Source organism: Heterocephalus glaber, unplaced genomic scaffold, assembly GCF_053883595.1.
Source record: "Heterocephalus glaber isolate CG9 unplaced genomic scaffold, H.glaber_assembly_v1.0 deba00001004, whole genome shotgun sequence".
In the NCBI taxonomy this organism is placed as follows: Eukaryota; Metazoa; Chordata; class Mammalia; order Rodentia; family Bathyergidae; genus Heterocephalus; species Heterocephalus glaber.
The window spans coordinates 645358-663007 of record NW_028258179.1 but is presented as its reverse complement, the minus strand read 5'-3'; the positions used below and the strand labels follow the sequence as shown (position 1 = coordinate 663007).

At 38.2% G+C, this 17650-nt stretch overlaps 1 long non-coding RNA gene across 3 annotated transcripts; it reads left to right on the top strand.

Annotated features, from left to right (window-relative positions):
• Positions 1–322: 322 nt before the first annotated feature.
• LOC101707207 (uncharacterized) lies at positions 323–16196 on the top strand. 3 transcript variants are annotated; one of them, XR_015450545.1, is made up of 4 exons: positions 323–666; positions 9073–9169; positions 10210–10425; positions 10827–16196. It is a non-coding gene; the product is annotated as an uncharacterized LOC101707207 (long non-coding RNA). The 3 variants fall into 3 exon arrangements; XR_001182541.3 differs by lacking the exon at positions 323–666 and adding an exon at positions 8238–8409; XR_015450546.1 differs by lacking the exon at positions 10210–10425 and having other exon boundaries at positions 335–666.
• Positions 16197–17650: the final 1454 nt, after the last annotated feature.

The following is a 17650-nucleotide window of genomic DNA, read 5'->3' as shown; positions in this document are numbered from 1 at the left end:
ATGTGCTTTAATCATGCAAACCTATCTTTATTTCCCATCATGCTGAGGACATTTAGGGCTCTGTGACTTATGACCCTAAAAAGAGATTTTTCTCCTCTAACTTTTAGCTTTTCTATACTTTATATTTCTTCATATAACTTTGGTAGCTTCTCTGTGGTCTGTATATTGCATAAAGATGCTTAATAGAGAGAAGCTTAATAGAGAGACCCTTCTGAGTTTTCATTGGAAAGAACTTCCTCTTCCATATCATCTGTCCCTATCATTCAAATTTACGTGTGCTCTGTGGGGCTAAACCAACCACTAGATCCAATGTAGACCTAATTACAGGCTCTTTTCTCCAATTTTTAAAAAAATATGTGCACACAGATTTTATGGGCTTCACCTCTATTACTATTGGGCATGAGATTCTGCTGAAGCCACAGTTATTTTGCAAGTCAGCGAGGACTTCTCCAGAACTGGATTGTAGTTGCATGGGTAACTTTGCTCTAAATTTCCCCTTTAATGGAAAAAAATATGGATGGAAGGCAGAGGAGCATAAATCTTGCAAGTTGCCTTTCCACCAGCAGCCAGAACCAGCCCTAAATGAAGACACTGTACGTTGCTGGCAGCTACACTCTCTGCGTTCCGATTTCAACAAGCAATAATCAGCTAGAGAAGCAGTAGAAGGTAAAGGAGGATTAAGCAATTGTTAATCCAATTGCGACTTTGGTTTGGGGTTCATTTCTTCAAACGGCCAAGTTTTGTGTTGTTTTGTGATTGAGTGCCTTTGTCCTGACAGAACTTTTCATTTTGTACCTTTCACTATTGTTTTTGGCCACAGACCAAGCCTCACATCTCGTGGTCACAGAATTCCTTTCTGCAGACTCCGGGGTAGGCTAAGGCCTCTGGGTAACATGAGACGCCTCAGTTTCCCAGCAGACAGCACATGAAAGCGAGGTCTGTTGGCCAGCTGCAGGGACAGGTGTTATTCTCCTTTAATTTACACCTGCCCCCATGTATTTGTTCTAAGAATTCCTTTCACAGAGTTGTTCACAAATGCTGAAGGAGTTGGGTAGGTTTTATAAGTGGTGAAGTCTGAGATGAAAATGCTTCACCTGCTTGGTAGTTTAGCCTCACAAATAATAATTCCAGATGTCAGGCACTTACTTTTTTGTTGTTGTTTTGTTTGCTCTCTATTCATGAGCAAGAAGATGCATGAAACAGCTCTTACATCTACCATGCAGTATGGTTCCTGACTCAGATTCCATCTTCTTTGGAGAAGGTTGGCTCCTGCTGCTTTCTGAGAAACTGGAGAAGTAAAATAAATGCTGTAATAATTGATCTTTTTCATCTATGCAGCAGAGCCATGAAAACCAGAACTGGTTAGGTCCTGTCAAATTTAATATTGGTAGGACTAATCCAGATCAATTTTTATAGCTCTATTATATAGATGACAAAGGATCAAATACCATAGTGTTTACTACAGACTCTACTATTGTTTCAAATATGTCTTTGGAGGGTCTAATGATTTTAATTATAGAATGAGCTTATAAACTGATTGTCTGGATATGACTTGTCTGGTAAAAATCACCATGATCTAGTATTATCTCATCTGACTTGGCACCTCTAGTTCCAAGTTGCAGTAGTATGTTTCTCTTTCTGATCTGAAATTTAGCAATAAAATCCCTTTGAGTTTCCTCAGTAGCTTTTCACAACCTGTATATGTTCAACGCTCTGGACCCACTGGCCTAAGGGTGGGTCACTATGCTTTTCTATCCTTGGACCGTCTCCCATCATTTCACCTCCAAGCATGGCCTTTGAAATGATTGGTCAGACAAGAGTCCCCTTTTCTGTGATATCTGCTGAAAGCCCTTTGTTTAGCTTTGTAGTGTTTTATGTTTAAATCCATTATTCTATAAACTTCAAGGGGACATGAAAAATGTCCTCCAACCACCCTCGAATTGCCATGCCAGCAGTAAATATTCATTAAGTAAATGATAATATAATTCTGCAGCTCTGGGGACTTCCTTTTGTATTTAGTTTGACAGTTTACACTTTTGCAAGTGTAAAAGGCCAATTTCACAGCTTTATACTAATGCCTGTTTTGCAGGAAAGTTGCCTGGCAGGATTTAGGATGAGTAAGAATTTTTTTCAATTTTAACTAAAGATGGTTTCATAAAATTTATTTTATAAATCATGTGAATAATATATTACATTATTTGACTTAGGTAATGTTTGAATAAATACTATACATTCAATGAAGTTGAGGTTGACAGTGTGACTATAAGTTGATGTTCTTTTGTGATGTTAAGAATTGTCTCTTCCAAGATGCTTACAGGGGCACAGGCCAAATGGAAAAGAATATCTTGCTCCTGTCTTCCAGAATTCCTGGAAGCTGATTCTGAAGAAAAATGGCTTATTCATCATTTAAATGCCCTGAGGCTGTCAGCAAGCTTGGGCTCTTCATTTCTTCTTCCACAGGTCAAAATCAGATGAGCCAAGATTGCGACACACTTCATAAGTGACCTTCTACCATATTGTCACTCATGGCCTTTTGAGGATAGCTGGATCATGTCTAGGTTTGCAAATACCATATTGCCACAAGATGTCCTACATCCTGGCCACAAGCGTGAGGATGCATGCTCCAAGCATTCTTTGTTCTTCTCGGCCTTGGTCCCTTGTCTAGGTTGCTTCCCAATGCCTTCCTTTCCCTTCCTTCACCAAGTTCATTTCTACATTTCTGATAGCCCTAAAATCAAGCGTCTTCTCATTTGAGAAAACTTCCCAGTCTTTCCTAAGCAGAACTGGACACTTTTTTCTCTTTCTTTCTTTCTTTCTTTCTTTCTTTCTTTCTTTCTTTCTTTCTTTCTTTCTTTCTTTCTTTCTTTCTTTCTTTCTTTTCTTTCTTTTCTTTCTTTCTTCCTTCCTTCCTTCCTTTCTCTCTCTCTCCCTTCCTTCCTTCCTTTCTTCCTTCCTTCCTTCCTCTCTCTCTCTCTCTCTTTCTGTAACTGGGATTGAACTCAGGACCTCGTGCTAGTGAGGCAGACGAGGTGCCACTGAGCTAAATCCCAGCCCATCTTGATCTCTTTTGTACACCTCATTTTCATAAGCATCTTATGTTCTTTACTCTGGCCTCGGCTGCTTTGAGGCATGTGTTTAGTTCCTTGGGGATGAGGGGAGTGCATTTTATTTATCTTTTCCAATCTAGAGCTTTACTCACACCTTTCTCCCTCAACCTTTCTCCCCAGCTTCTGCCTGGTAGAGTAGGTGCTCAACTAACGTTGGTTCAACTGATGAGTTAATATAGCCATGCTTACAATTGGTCTTGAAAGCTTTGGGAGGATGAAGGAAGTCTCTAAACTCTGTGAAGGGGAAATGAAGGGTCTAAACTTCAGTTGTTTAATTTCTCAGAATTGACCTTCCACTTATCTTTATTCTTTCCATTGTTTATTCAAACCCTGTTTAGCATAGGAAGGTGATAAATGAGGCAATGTGTGAAATTCCTCATTTGGCATTCTCCCCATCCCCATTCCCAGCAACTGGTAATCATGGGCTATCTCATCCAGTGTCTCATATTTACAAGTAAAAGGAGATCTATCATTGCTTCAAACTGAAATTGGACTTAATATCTGGGTACACTGCTAGAAATAGAGCATGGTATTTTTCCTACTGTGTGGAAAGTAGTGAGTATGATCTTAGTCTTCCAACGTTGGTGTGTTTCATTCCATCCCTCTTCTTCCTCTGCTCACCTTACAGAGTTCCAAGCAAGGTAAAGTCCTGAAAATCCTCAGAACCACATGAGAGAGACACTCCTAAATCCCCATTTTATGAGGAAGAACTAGAGGCTCAAAGAAGTCAAGTAATGTAGGCTCAGGACACACAGCTGTAAAGATGCAAAGCTGGAATTGAGCCCATTGGATCGGTGTCCAGAGTCAGTGTTCTTAACTATTGTGATTAGCTGTTTCTTTTTCAGAAGTTGATTCTAATCATATGAGAGGAAATGGTTTTGTAGGGAAGAGAACTGAGTAGAGGATCCTTGGAATTGCTGCATAGAAGTATAAAGAGAAGAGAAAAATAATAACATCACTTATAGCTGCAGACCCTGTTAAACATTTGGATGCTCATGCAAATTATGTCTCCAATGAAATAACTGAATATTTCCTGAAGTAAGTAACCAATTCAGTAACTTGGCAGGAATATCTGAGTCTACTCAAACTCATGCAGAGGGTCATGGCAAATGGCCCAAATGCCCAGGAATTTTGAGTCAGGATGCATTTATATAGTGAACCTACGTTTTACTGTTCAGAAAAAAATTAAAAGTTTAAAGCTACCTACAAATTGTATCTTTTCCATAGAAGGCATGGGTCACAAAGACAAACGTTAGCTGTCAGAGAAGCTGCAAATCATCTGAGATGAAAGCAATGTTCTTTTATGGGATCTGAGAAGAAAACTTACCGAGTGGAATCCAGTAATCCCTCATTTCTGATTCTGTGTCTACAGAGATGCTCAAATTCAAGTGCAGCCCTTGGTAATATACAGATTGCTGAAAAGTAGCTTGGTCTCATGGGGCATCTGGAATGAGATCCAGAAGAAATTTTCATTCAAGTTGTATGGCCAATATAAAAGGGCGTATACTATGAAGCTCAGAAGCCTGGCAAAGACAGATAGACTCTGCATGTGAAATGAATGCCCTTCCCACAGCTGCTATATTATGAAATCCCTTCAGGTTAATATCTCAAAATCTGTTCTAGGATATAGTTATAAATTCCTAATGTACAATGCCCACATGGAAACTGTAATACCTATCAAATAATGGTGTTATAACCATCTATTTTTTCTACCTACCTAATAATTTTCTAAGCGACTTTAGTATGTATTGTTTGAAATGATCGCTGTTCTTTTTCTTTTGAAATTGAGACATGTCTTTAGACAATCAAGTATTAACCCACAGGGAAAATATTATAGCCCATCTTGAAATACGCCTGCCTGAATTTATAATGTGAAAGGCACATATCTCTGACATGAGACCTTATTTTATAAGATTTTATGATAATGAAATGCAACTGAATATACGGCCTAATTTTCCATAGTTACAGTACTTAAAAAAGATTTTTCAGGTGTTTTAGGTTTGTAAGATATTCAAATCCACTATTTTACTGGTGGACAAAATTGTACCTGAACTGTTTTCAAATGCCTTTTTTATTACAAAAAAAGAGAGCCAGCAATAGCAAATGAAAGGCATGTATTATATAACTCCCTGGGGTAGCTCCCTCTCCTGTTAACTCACTCAAAAGTTTAGGAAGCTCAAATTCCTTGAATTCCATTTTAATGCCCCCCCCCCATTCTATTTTCAGTGGTAATGAAGAACAGCTGGTCACCATCCTCTGTGACAATAACTTTCATATAGTGGAAACCAGAATGGTTTTAGACATGGTACACACAAAAACATCTCCTTCAGATGATGTAGCCTATTTGGAATTTCCTCCTGTAAATAGCTAGATTTCTTATAGCCTACCCTTCCAACAACTATCAAATTTTGGCTCTGTGTAGTATAAGGCAAGTATTTTCTGCCTTGCCCATTCAGGAATGTCTTCTGAGGAGGTTTCACAATAAAATGTATTGTGTCTAATTTATGACACACCATGTAAGAAGAATGGAATGCTTTTCTGTTTAGGATGTGCATTGATAATGAATGGTTACTATAGTTTTGATCTGCTCTTAACAAATTTGCCAAATTCTAGAGCGAATGCCAATTAGATAATTAAAATTCTTTTCACTATAAGAGATGAGGCCAGTACCTAGTTGTGGGGACCTGCCACTGTTGGCCACATGCTACTTTAAATTGGGAGAAAAGGCAAATGTTAGATCAAATATAGTGTTTATGAAGCTATAGCAATTATCTCTGGTCATAGCCACTCCCCAAGAAAGTGAAGAAGGTGACTCAGTCTTTCTGAGGTTGTCTTTTCTATTAGTAGCAGTGAAGCCGAAAGTCTGAAAACGCTTACATTTTGCTCTCTTTAGGAAAAAGCAACATTGCTTTTAGAGGTTTTTGTTATGGAAGCCAGGGGGATTTTCTACTGCAGCCCAAAGGAAGCTGGGTTTGGATTGGAAAGCCAGACATTTCTTGGCATGAGATTCTTACTTGAATGAGACTCCAGTTTGCCCCCTCCTCAATCCCCTAGCAGCCAGAAGCCTCACCTCCTCCCTTGGATCATATGGGGAAGCTGGCCTGGTGGCTGTTATTCTATGGACTCCAAGTTCACACAGCTGTTCCTCCCCTGCTTAATGTACCAGTAATTACAACAATGTGCTCCTCTTTCTTTCAATCATGCAACTTTTATTAATGGAAAATGATTTGTTTTTAACAACCTCCATGCATTTTGTTCATGTTTTAAAAAGAAAGAGTGTCTTTTGGCATTGAATGATTCAATTCTCTATAATAATGCCAAAGTCTGTGTACCAGTACCTATCTCCATAGGAGGACTCCCTAGGACCTGGGGGTGCTGTTCGGTGGGTATAGCTAACTTGATATGAATAGGTCAGTTGGGAAACAAAGCAAGCTTGTTGCCTTCTGCACAGAGAGGTGTTAAAAGAATAATTTTTAAAAATGTGGAATTGGAAAAAATCAAAAGTACAAATTGAGCTCTGCTTTCATGATCCAAATTCAGCCTGCTCTCAAAGGATTTGTAATGCAAGTATCTGAAGAAGTTTTTGTTTATCTCAGTTCAATCTTTCAGAGCACTTAAATTTTCTACTTTGGTGGTTGGGATTGAATAGGGGCTCAAATTATAACTCGGGATGCACCCTTGGCTTTAGCCATGCTGAGCTCTGGGGCACAGATCAAACGTGTTTGTTCACATTATCCTTCCATTTGTGGATAAAATATATCAGCCCTGGAATCTCTGCTCTTGTATCTCTGCCTAAATGACACTGGGGATCAATCTAATAAGATCCTTTTTAAAACAAAATTTCCCAACCCACTAGAGCATTTTATTTTGAGGAATTTATTTTTTTAAAAAAGACTAAGCAGTGGTTGTAGCAAAGAATACCGAGTCAGATCCCTGTGCATAGATAAAAATACTACTTATGCATGACATACATAGTTCATATGATGAGGAGAATGATAGTTCAGTGAATGTTGTTTTTATACTGTATTTAAACTTAAAATTCGAGAAAAATATGACAAATAATGATTGCAAAATGGATTCAACTTATCTTGTTATTTTAAATATTCATAAAATTTAACATTTAGATAAGGATTGTATTTTGGTTTTTTTTTTCCTCAGTACTGGTAATTGAGCCCAAGGACTCTTTACCACTGAGGTACTCCCTCTCCCTTTTTATTTTTTACTTTGAGACAGGGTCTGGATAAGTTGCCTCTTGTGACTCACCTTTATTGTACTAATGACTACTAACAACATGCAGAAGGGCCTCGCTTGGCTTCTCCCTTGGTTCCAGAAGAGATATCTTTGGACATTCATGACTATAGGGTGAGGAAACTGATACCATGGAAATTTAAACTTTGAGCTAAATCGTTGTACCTCTGGGAACAAAGGTTGCTTTTTTCCAGAAGTACAATGCTACATCAGCAACAGAGCAGCACTTTAGTTCTTCTAAGTCTGTAGAATTTCTCTTTGTAGCAAACTGCAGCAGAGACAGTCCAAGCTTGACTCCTTCATGAATACAATGCGTAAGTCTAGAGTTGATTTCACCTCTTAGGAAATCATATTTACTTGGTTTACACACACACACAAAGCATTCTTAACATATTAAAGCTAGCCTTCAGAATGAAGAGCTTCAGAATGTTAAACATTAACCCATGGTTCTATCTTACCTCATATTTAATTTCTTCAGATGGTTGCATCAGTAGCTTTGAGAAGAATTCATTTTTAAAGCTTTAAGTCATCTTGATATCCACAGGACAGCAAAACTAAATATGATCCAAGAATGTCAAAATGAAGTGTTTGAATTGCAACTGTTCATGTCTTCATTGTACTTATTCATTCATTCAGCACAAAGTATTTGAACACCACACAAGAACTAGGCATTTTTCAGGAAACAGGGACTTAGCAGTTAACAGAGAGAAACCCCTGCCTTATGGAGATTACAATTTAGAAGGAGATAACATATAAACAAAATGCATAAGTAAAACATGTTAAATAGCTGTGAAAGCTAAAGAAAACAATGCAACTCCGTGAGGAGACAGTGCTGCAATTTTACAGAAGGTAGCAGAGAGTCTCTCACTAATAGGAGCTTTTGAACACATCCCTGAAGGAAGCAAGATATAAGATATGTGGATGTGACTGGGGAGAACTTCCGGGGCAAAGGGCACAGCAAGTACAAAAGTCATGAAGCCCTGTGGAGCTAGTGTGTTCCAAGATGTCAAGGGGCTGAGGAGCCTGGAGCGCAGAGCGAGCGCAGTGATCCAAGGTTAGGAGATAAGGTGGAGAAGAGGAAGAAGCCAGAGCTCATCGCTTATGACCCTGACATTGGCTTTTACTTTGAGATATGAGAAGCCGTTGGAGACTTGGGGCAGAAAAAAGACAGAATCCTTCATGATTTTGTTTCTATTTTTTATAGTTTTTTTCTTTGCTTTTTTTTTCCATATTAAAGATTGAACCCAGGGCTACATCCCCAGGACTCTAAAATGTTTTATTGAATATCTTAAAAGATGGCCTCACTAGGTTGCTAAGCTGCCCAGGGTTGCTTGAACTTGTGATCCTCTTATGTCAGCCTCCTAGGATGCTGGGGTGACAGATGGGCACAACCACATCCAGCTTCGTATGCCTTTAAACAAGATCACTCTAGTTTCTGTACTGTGAGTTGATTCAAGGGCAGTAAGGGAGGAGGTAGAAAAGTATCTAAGCAAAGCTAACACTTTTTGTGGTGTATTTTTAAAGGACCATTCCTGCTACAATGTAGGACTATACCAAAGTTTCTCAGCAAATTTGATATTTTGGGCTGGGTAACTGCTTTGGAGGATTCTCTTGTGCATTGCTGGACGTTTATTAGTGCCTGTGACTTTTACCTAAGAAAGTTAGAGCACTACCTCAGACCCCTACCATCTGACAATGATACCAATCTCATCTCCAGATGTTAACAAATGGGAGCCAACTCATCGCTGACTGAGGGTCACTGACAGCGACAGCGGCAAAGGAGAGAATCAAAGAGAGAAGGAAGGAGGATGTAGGTGGGTTCACTGGTACCAAGGCTGGGATGAGAGAAAAGAAGGTTTCCTCTCTCTAGACAGCCACATGCATTCACAGCTGGAGTCTGCACCTACACAGCTGGGATCTCTAAAATTTGAGGAGAATGAAATGTTCAAAGACATGATCCCAAATATTTATTCACACTCAAAACAAATATTCTTCAGGTGTCATAGAAACAGTGTATGTCTGAGTATGAAATCATACATATGGTTATTCTTTAATGCCGAGGTCTAAACTGTCCAATTATCTTGGTCTTGGCTTTGTCAACTCATTCTTTGATTTGGACCTAGGTGAGATCCCAGAGCCCTGAACCAAAGACCCTTCTGTGTACTTTAGTGTTTGTTTAACAGATAACAGTTATAACACAGAGTGCTGTTTAAAGAAAATATCACAGACATGCACTCATCCATAAAATGCTCACTTCTGAGAGCTGGTTTCTGCCAAAGGAGGCTGTGCCTGAGATCATCAGGGAGTCAGCCTTGCACCTCAAACATGACAAGGCACAAGAATCAGATGGGAATTCTGTGCAGCACAAGTTACTGAGGAGCCAGACGAGATCCTTGACCTCAGCAATGCAGGGATTAAGGAGCATGATAGAACATGAAACAGTAGAACTAGGGAGCAGAATTTACAGCTCTAACCTTGTGTGCTTTCCCTGGAGGACTCTGCTCTGTTTTCACAAAGCCCTCTCCAAATGCCACTCAGTGAAAGATAGAAATGTAAGCAGGAACACCGGGTGGCCTTTGGTCTGGGTTGAGCCACACGTCCTTCTAAATAAACAGTTGCTAGCATTCCAGGAGTGGTACCTGGAAATGGTTTCATAGGAGAGACAAATCACCTGAGTACAGAAAACGCGGCTTCACTGAAACAAACCCAACTTTGCTTTCGGTCAGGGAGGGAGGGTATAATGAAGTCCTTCAGGAATGAGTGTTGGTACCCTCTGCTGGGGGTGTTAACTCATACTCAGTGCTGGTGGCTTCCCCAAAAAGATGACATTCCTCCATAATCTGCTTGGTTGTAGGAGCCTGACTTTGAAGACAAGGCCATGGTACAAGTGAGAGAAAGCAGATGCATGAGACTGTAACTACATTTGCAGAGCTTGACTTTTATCTCTCACATTCACACCTGGGATCAGATGCTTTCACCATGCTTGGTTTTTCCAAAACAATGTCTCTAACGGGACACTCAAATGAGCCACCTCAGCTCACCTTTCAGATGCATAGATCACAGCAACAAGGTCAGAGAAAGGGGTAATTACAATGACATTAATGATGTTGTTGCCACAAGCCAGAAAATAGTTCTAGTGAGAGCAAATGACTTGAGCAGACGTCATGACGTGACCAACATACAGTTGTATTTATCTCTCTACTTATTTTATTAGTTTCTCATTTGTATTTTAAAAATTTAACCTCTGGCCATTATCTTATCTTGTCCTAAATGAAAAATCCGAGATGTCCATGGATTTGCTACTCCCTTCTGATTTTCAAGTCATTTTGTATCATACAGTCTCAAATGAGACAGTGGAATGTCCTGTACGAGATAAATCCAGACATTGATGTGAAAAGTTTGCTGTCACATCAGATATCAAATTTTTTCTTTTCCTAATGTGGACCTGTTTTTTTTGTTTTTTTTTTCCAGGAAACACATGTTATGGGGGTTGGAGATGTGTGAGATTTCTCCTGTAATGTACAGTGTGATCCTTCCCTTCCTTCAACAACTCACCAGACAGTGTCTCTTCCAGAACTCAGCAGCTGAAATGATCTTTCACTATCAGACTTCAAGTTTTCTGGGCTTAACACACAGTTAAAACTGACCTTTTTGCTCAGGAGTCATTTGCATGGGTTTGCAGGGTACCATTTCCTGCTCTCCCCTTGAACTGACAGATGTCTCTAATTGGGATGGTAGATTGCAAATCACTGAGGCTCCCAGAAGCACAGTGTTCATTTTTCTCTTCTTCTACTGGGATCTCCAGCTTATCTATTTAGATGTCTTAAAAAAGGATTTAAAGGCTGCATATTTGTTCTCTCTCACACTATGTGCTCACAAAAGTTGACCCCATCTGCTTCCTAATTCCTGGGTGGGGCAGGGCCCCTCACACACCCCCAGCTCAAGCTGTATATCTCCTTTTAGTCCCTAGCCAAGCTGAGCTCACATGTACCCCGTACATGTCAGAGGTGAGTGGCATCCAAAAAATCCCTGTTCACTGTAATACCATGAGAACTTCCAACCCCTTTGAGCCTGTATTTAATTTCATGGAACAAGTTCCAGGAAATAAATATTTATACTCAAAATTACAAATAATATTGAAAGAATGCCAAGTATATAATATTTATAATGGTATATTTTAACAAAAATATTTTGAAGAATTGGCATTCACTGTTTAATTGCTTAGTGTCATCCCTAACTCTTGAGACTGAGAAAGTTTAAAAACCAGTCATTATTAAAGAAAATATTATAATTTCATTTGAACTGAGGTGTTAATTATTATTTTTAAGGTTAGTGGATGGCATTAAATTTTTTAATCTTCCAAGTTGACATTTGCATTTCAAGACTAAGCAAAAGAAAAAAAAAATATACCAAATGGGAGAAGGAGCCCTCCCACATTGTGGTGGGAATTTAAAATAATATAACCTCTTTAAAAATCAATATGGTGATTCATCAAATAATTAAAACTAGAAATTTGATTTGACCCAGCTATTCCTTTTCTGGGTATCTTCCCAAAAGAATGATCATATCAAAGAAATACATGCACATCTATGTTTACAGCAGCAAAACTGGCAATAGCTAAACTATGAAAGCAGCCTATATGCCCATTAACAGATGAATGGACAACGAAAATATGATATATACACATAATGAAATACTACTCAGCTATAAAGGAGGGTTAACTTGAGCCATTTGTAGAAAAAATAAATGAATTTTGAGACCAATTTCTAAATGAAATTAATCACACATAGAAGAATAAATATTTCATGGTTTCTCTTGTGTGAGAAACCCAAAATATAAATAATTTAATGTACCAGTAGAACTAATAATATAAAAAAAGAACAAAGCAAAAGAGAGATAGTGGGAATCAGGGAGGTAGACTGGTGATAGGAAGAGGATCAGAGAAAAGGGGAGATAAGAACATGTGGAGTAGAGAGGAAAAAAGAATGATTAAGATGAGATATGTATATGGACCAATTCTCCATGATGAACATGGGAATTATCATGTATTTAAAACATACACCAACAAAAAAGGTGCATGTAAATTTTCAGAAATAAACAATTATATATTTTTTAATTAAAAGAAAACCAAATGTCCTTAAACCTGAAAGATTTATTTTGGTAAACATTTGAGGAATCATGGTAGTCTGTTATGATTTTTTAAAATCCAATACTAATACTGGCAAACCCCTGGGCTCAAGAAATACACCTAACCTTAGTGTTGGCATCTGGTGACACTGAAAGTAATAAAATATCAGTGAAAAACTGAAAAATAGAGATTATTTGAAATACAGCTTCTGTCTGCACTGTTTCTTCAAATGGGACCAGTCTTAGCCACTAGAGTTCCTGATGATTTAAATATTTCACCATTCTTTTATATAAATATATGCTACTGAGTTTTTAAGCATGTAATTTTATATCCCTGAATCAACTTCTACTTTGAGAAATTATCTTGTGATGCATTGATAAATTGGGCACAAAATGTCAGGAACTTGATAGACCAAGAATTGGTAAAATCCCATATGCTCCAGTCTCTATAATATGTAGTCTAAATGTGCAGCTATTAAAAAAATGTACTGCCACACTTATTGGAGACTAGTGGGGAAACCATTGTATCATTCTTTAATGTTGCTGCTGATTCTAATGAAAAGAGCAAGAATACACTGTAAAGTACTGTAAGGCAGAAAACTGTCACATAAAAATATGTCCAAGGTGAACATTTCCTTCCACACCCGGAACTGCTAAGCACAGGCTCTATTTGAAATGTAGGCTTCCAAGGGAGGGTTCTGCCCCTTTGTAACCTCCCCAACCATACTGGATGGAGTCCATGGCTGAAGAAAAAAAGTATATCCCTGCAAATCTTGCCAAAATATTTCCCATAATTTGAACCAAGTGGAGAAAGTTGATAAAACTGCTCAGTCAAAAGAGATGACTTACATAAAGCTCTGGATTGCCTAGTTTATTTGCTTACCTGTTGTCCATCCCCATAAAACAGCCCAAATGGAGGAAGTCAGAGATCAGGGTATTAGTGGCTGATTAGAAATGACTGTTCCCATTGCCCAGTAATGCAGGGTCATAAAACAAAAAACAGCTTGTCCCAATTTAAAGTTATAATATCTGGTTCTACATGGACTTTTAAACATATGACAATAAAGTGGTATTTATCTTGATTACAGAGTTTTTGAAAGGCTCCTTATTTTGCTCCTGAAGTTAGTACTTCACTAGCTTCATCAGAGTCCTGTATCTGTGCTTTCTTGATTTCTTGCAATCCGAATGTATCCACATGGTGAAAACCAAAAACACAATTGCAAAACCTGCCCCCAAAGGCGGAAAGAGTGTCCTTCAGTGGAAACATCATGGAGGAGCAATAGAGAATGGTTTTTATCTCAGTCCACGGACAACATACATCATGCCAGGAATAAGAAATTTGAGTATTTCTTAAACACACTCAGTGATCAGAAAATGAGCAGAAGAAATTTAAGGCAAGTAGTGATGTTTACTAAAAAAAAATTTAAAGGCAAAGTTGATTTTAAAAAGTAATTTGAAAAACCAGGGTAATTTTCAGAGATGAGTAATTTTGAGAAGTTCCCCTTTCTCTTACCCTTATTTAGAGAACGTTCCAATTTTGCTTTCACAGATTCTGATGCCATATTGTTCAATAAGTATTTTATATTGATCACAGCCCAGATTAGTTAAGTTTGTAGACAGTCATTTTCCAAATTAAAAAAGAGAGAGAGAGGGAGAGACCAGAAAGTTACATAACAAGTGAAACATTGGATCAACTGAAAAACTCTCTCTGAACATTTGGCATACACTGTTGCTCGGAACTGAGAGCCATCACACCAAGAATTCAGACTCCAATGAGGTCACCAAGGAATATCGTTGAAAGAGTGTGGCTGTCCATTAAAGATGACAGAATAAAAAGGGGAAGTTATACCAAAAAATCTACTTCTATTTTCATACTTTTATAAATTTATTATCTATTAAGTTATTCAAAGTTTTACTATAATTATTTCTATTTTCATGTGTTTTTTTGAAGTATGTACAATAACCTGTTTAAATTTTTTTAAATTTTGGGTGTAGGTGACTTTTAAAAAAATTTTGTTATAAAAATTTGATATACCATTTATGATTTATTATATTTCCTTGATAGAAGCATTTTAGTGGGTGTGAGATGACACCCCCTTGCAATTTTAATTTGCATTTCTCTAATAATCATGATGAACATCTTTTCATATGCTGTTGGCCACTTGCATATCTTCCTAGGAGAAATGTCTATCCAAGTACTTCACCCATTGCAAAATCAAGTTTAAATGAGGTTTATCCAGAACTAGCGATCAGCCGAGAGCGGCACGGGGCTGTGGCTCAGCAGGCCGTGCCTGACCGGAGGCCTCGGGACTCGGCTGTGGCGCGCTGCCTGAGCATCAGTCGTGCTCCATGGGCATCAGCCAGGGCGACGATGACCGACTACAGCAGGAGCTGCAAAACGAACAGGAGGCTCTGGAGTCTACCTACCCTGACCCCTTCACAGCTTGTTTGCACACTGAGCCATCCTTCCTAACAACTAATCTTCCAAAATATAAGTGGACTTACCTGATACTACATTCTTCAATAGTTCTTCACTTGACAAGGTGCTGCAAAGAAACTCTGGAGTTGCAGCTAGTGCTTTTCAGTATCATCAGAAAATCCACCCAGTTTCACCATCACTGTGACATCTGAGGTTGGAGAAAATGATGAAACTGTCCAGACTACCCTCAAGTTTACATACAGTGAAAAATACCCAGATGAAGCTCCTCTTTATGAAATATTTTCCCAGGAAAACCTAGAAGATAATGATGTCATAGACATTTTAAAATTATTAGCATTACAGGATGAGGAAAATCTTGGTGTGGTCATAATCTTTAGTGACAGCAGTGCAAGAAAAATTAAATGAAAGAGTAGATCAGATAAAAACGAGAAGAGAGGAAGAAAAGAAACTAAAAGAAAAAGAAGCAGAAGAAGCAGAGAAGCAATTATTCCACCCCACCCCTGTTACAATTGAGAATTTCTTATGTTGGAAAGCCAAGTTTGATGCAGAACTCTTGGAAATTAAAAAGAAACTGATAGAAGAAGAAGAGCAAGCAGGAAAAAATAAATTAAGTGGAAAATAGCTGTTTGAAACTCATCATAATCTTGACACATCTGATATCCAGTTCTTGGAAGATGCTGGAAATAATGGGAAGTAGATGAGTCTTTGTTCCAGGAACTGGATGATTTGGAGCTGGAGGATGTTGAGGACGACCCAGACTACAACCCTGCTGGACCAGGGAGTGACTCAGAGGACTGATGCACCATCTCCGGAGAGCTCCACAGCCACAGCATCTGTGGCTGTGCGGAGAGGCTTTTAATTTTCCTTTGTTTTTTTCTAAGAAAAAATAACTCTCAGGAGAATATTCTTCTGATAACTTTCACCATTGAACTTAATAAACTGACCATAAAACTTCAAAAAAAAATAATAAATGAGGTTTATCTTAAATGTTTGAGTTTGAGAATGTTTACCAGCATGACATATTGCTCTTCAACATGGCTTTCAGGACTGAGGTCTAGTTGGTGGAAGGATGGGCTGAACTGAACAGAGCTGGAACTGGGAATTCAGGTAGGGGTAGACAGTCCAGAGAGGCATTGCTTTCTTCCTTAGAGTAAGAATTCTTTCAAATGGCCAGCCTTTATTCCATACTGCCATTTGCTGGTCACTAACAAGTGAGCAATGGAAAGAGACGCATTGAAGAACAGGATAGTCTGGGTTAGGTGTGTGGAATCAGCACCTAGACCGGTGATGGCGAACCTTTTAGCGGTTTCAATGTTAACAAACATCTGGTTGTGGCACAGGTGCCATAGGTTCACTAACACAGATTAGCTCCCATATCTGTAGTATGTGGATATATTTTTATTGTGTTGTATTTTAAAAGAACATTTATCTCATACCAAATGGACTAAATATAAGTTATAAGGCATGGGAATCCATTGAAGCATTTTAGATATTACAAGTTTTTTTTAAAAAAAAGAGAGCAAATGAGATGATCAAAACCTTTAAGGAAATTATGGAAATATAGATTTAAAAAAAAAAAAACACGAGAAGAAAATTCCCCTAATAGCAAAAGCCGTACTGGACACATTTAAGTGTTCAATCTTGCTTCTGTAGTAGATTACATATATGACCAGGGAAATTCATTTAGTTCTATGGCCTATTTTTACTTATATATAAAACAGAAATACTACCTTATGAGACTATTTGAAAACTAAATAAGAAAGTAAACTCAAATGCCTCTTGATGTTTTCTCAGCACATAGGAGAGCTGCACTGTTTTAAAGGGCATTTAAAAGACTGTTGTGGCTTTTTCTCTTCACCTGATTTTATCTTCCATATCTAGGGTATATTTTGTCACTTGCAAGTTGGGTCTCAGGAACAAGCCAGGGTCTCAGAATCACTGGGTATATTTCCCTTCTTGGATCCTTCCTTCTCTCTCTGCTTCCTGGCTGCCATGGTATGAGCAGCTTTCATCTACCCAACACTTCCACCATGCCATTACTGCCTTGGAGCCAGCTGATCATGCAGGACTGAACCCTCTGAAACCATGAGCCAAAATAAAGCTCTCCTCTTTTAAACAGTGGATGTCATGTGTTTTGTTCCAGGGACAGGAGAGTGATTTATACAAAGGGAATGTTAAACAAGGCAAGAGGATATACAACTGAAGTATGATTTCCCTGTTAAGTTTGACAAGACCACAGACGAATTATTTCTGTGGTTCAATAAGCAAACCTGAAGATTTTCACAAGCAATGTTAATGGGATGACCATTCTATACTCTAATTTATAATTAAATCAATTTATAAATATCACTATAAATCATAAAAAGAAGATAGTATTTTACTTTAATAATATTAAAAATTGTTCTTTTAAAATGTTTTGGCTTGTAGGAAAACAGACACACACTCCAATTCCTGGGGCTACCCTAAGTGAATGCTCAAATTTCCTGGCATCTAACTGGTTAAAGAGAACTCACAGCAGTGCAAAGATACTATCATTTCTTGTCCTTTTGCTTTCTGCAGCTAAGGTGTCCTGCTTTTGCTACTCATGGGAATAGTAAAATAAAAGTGTTCTGTAAATAGTAATCACCACAAATAAATATCATTTCTCTTTCATAGATTTTCAGAAAACAGGAGCCATGATGCACATGTACACCAGCTCTCTGAGAGATCAAAGACAGAAGATGCTCCA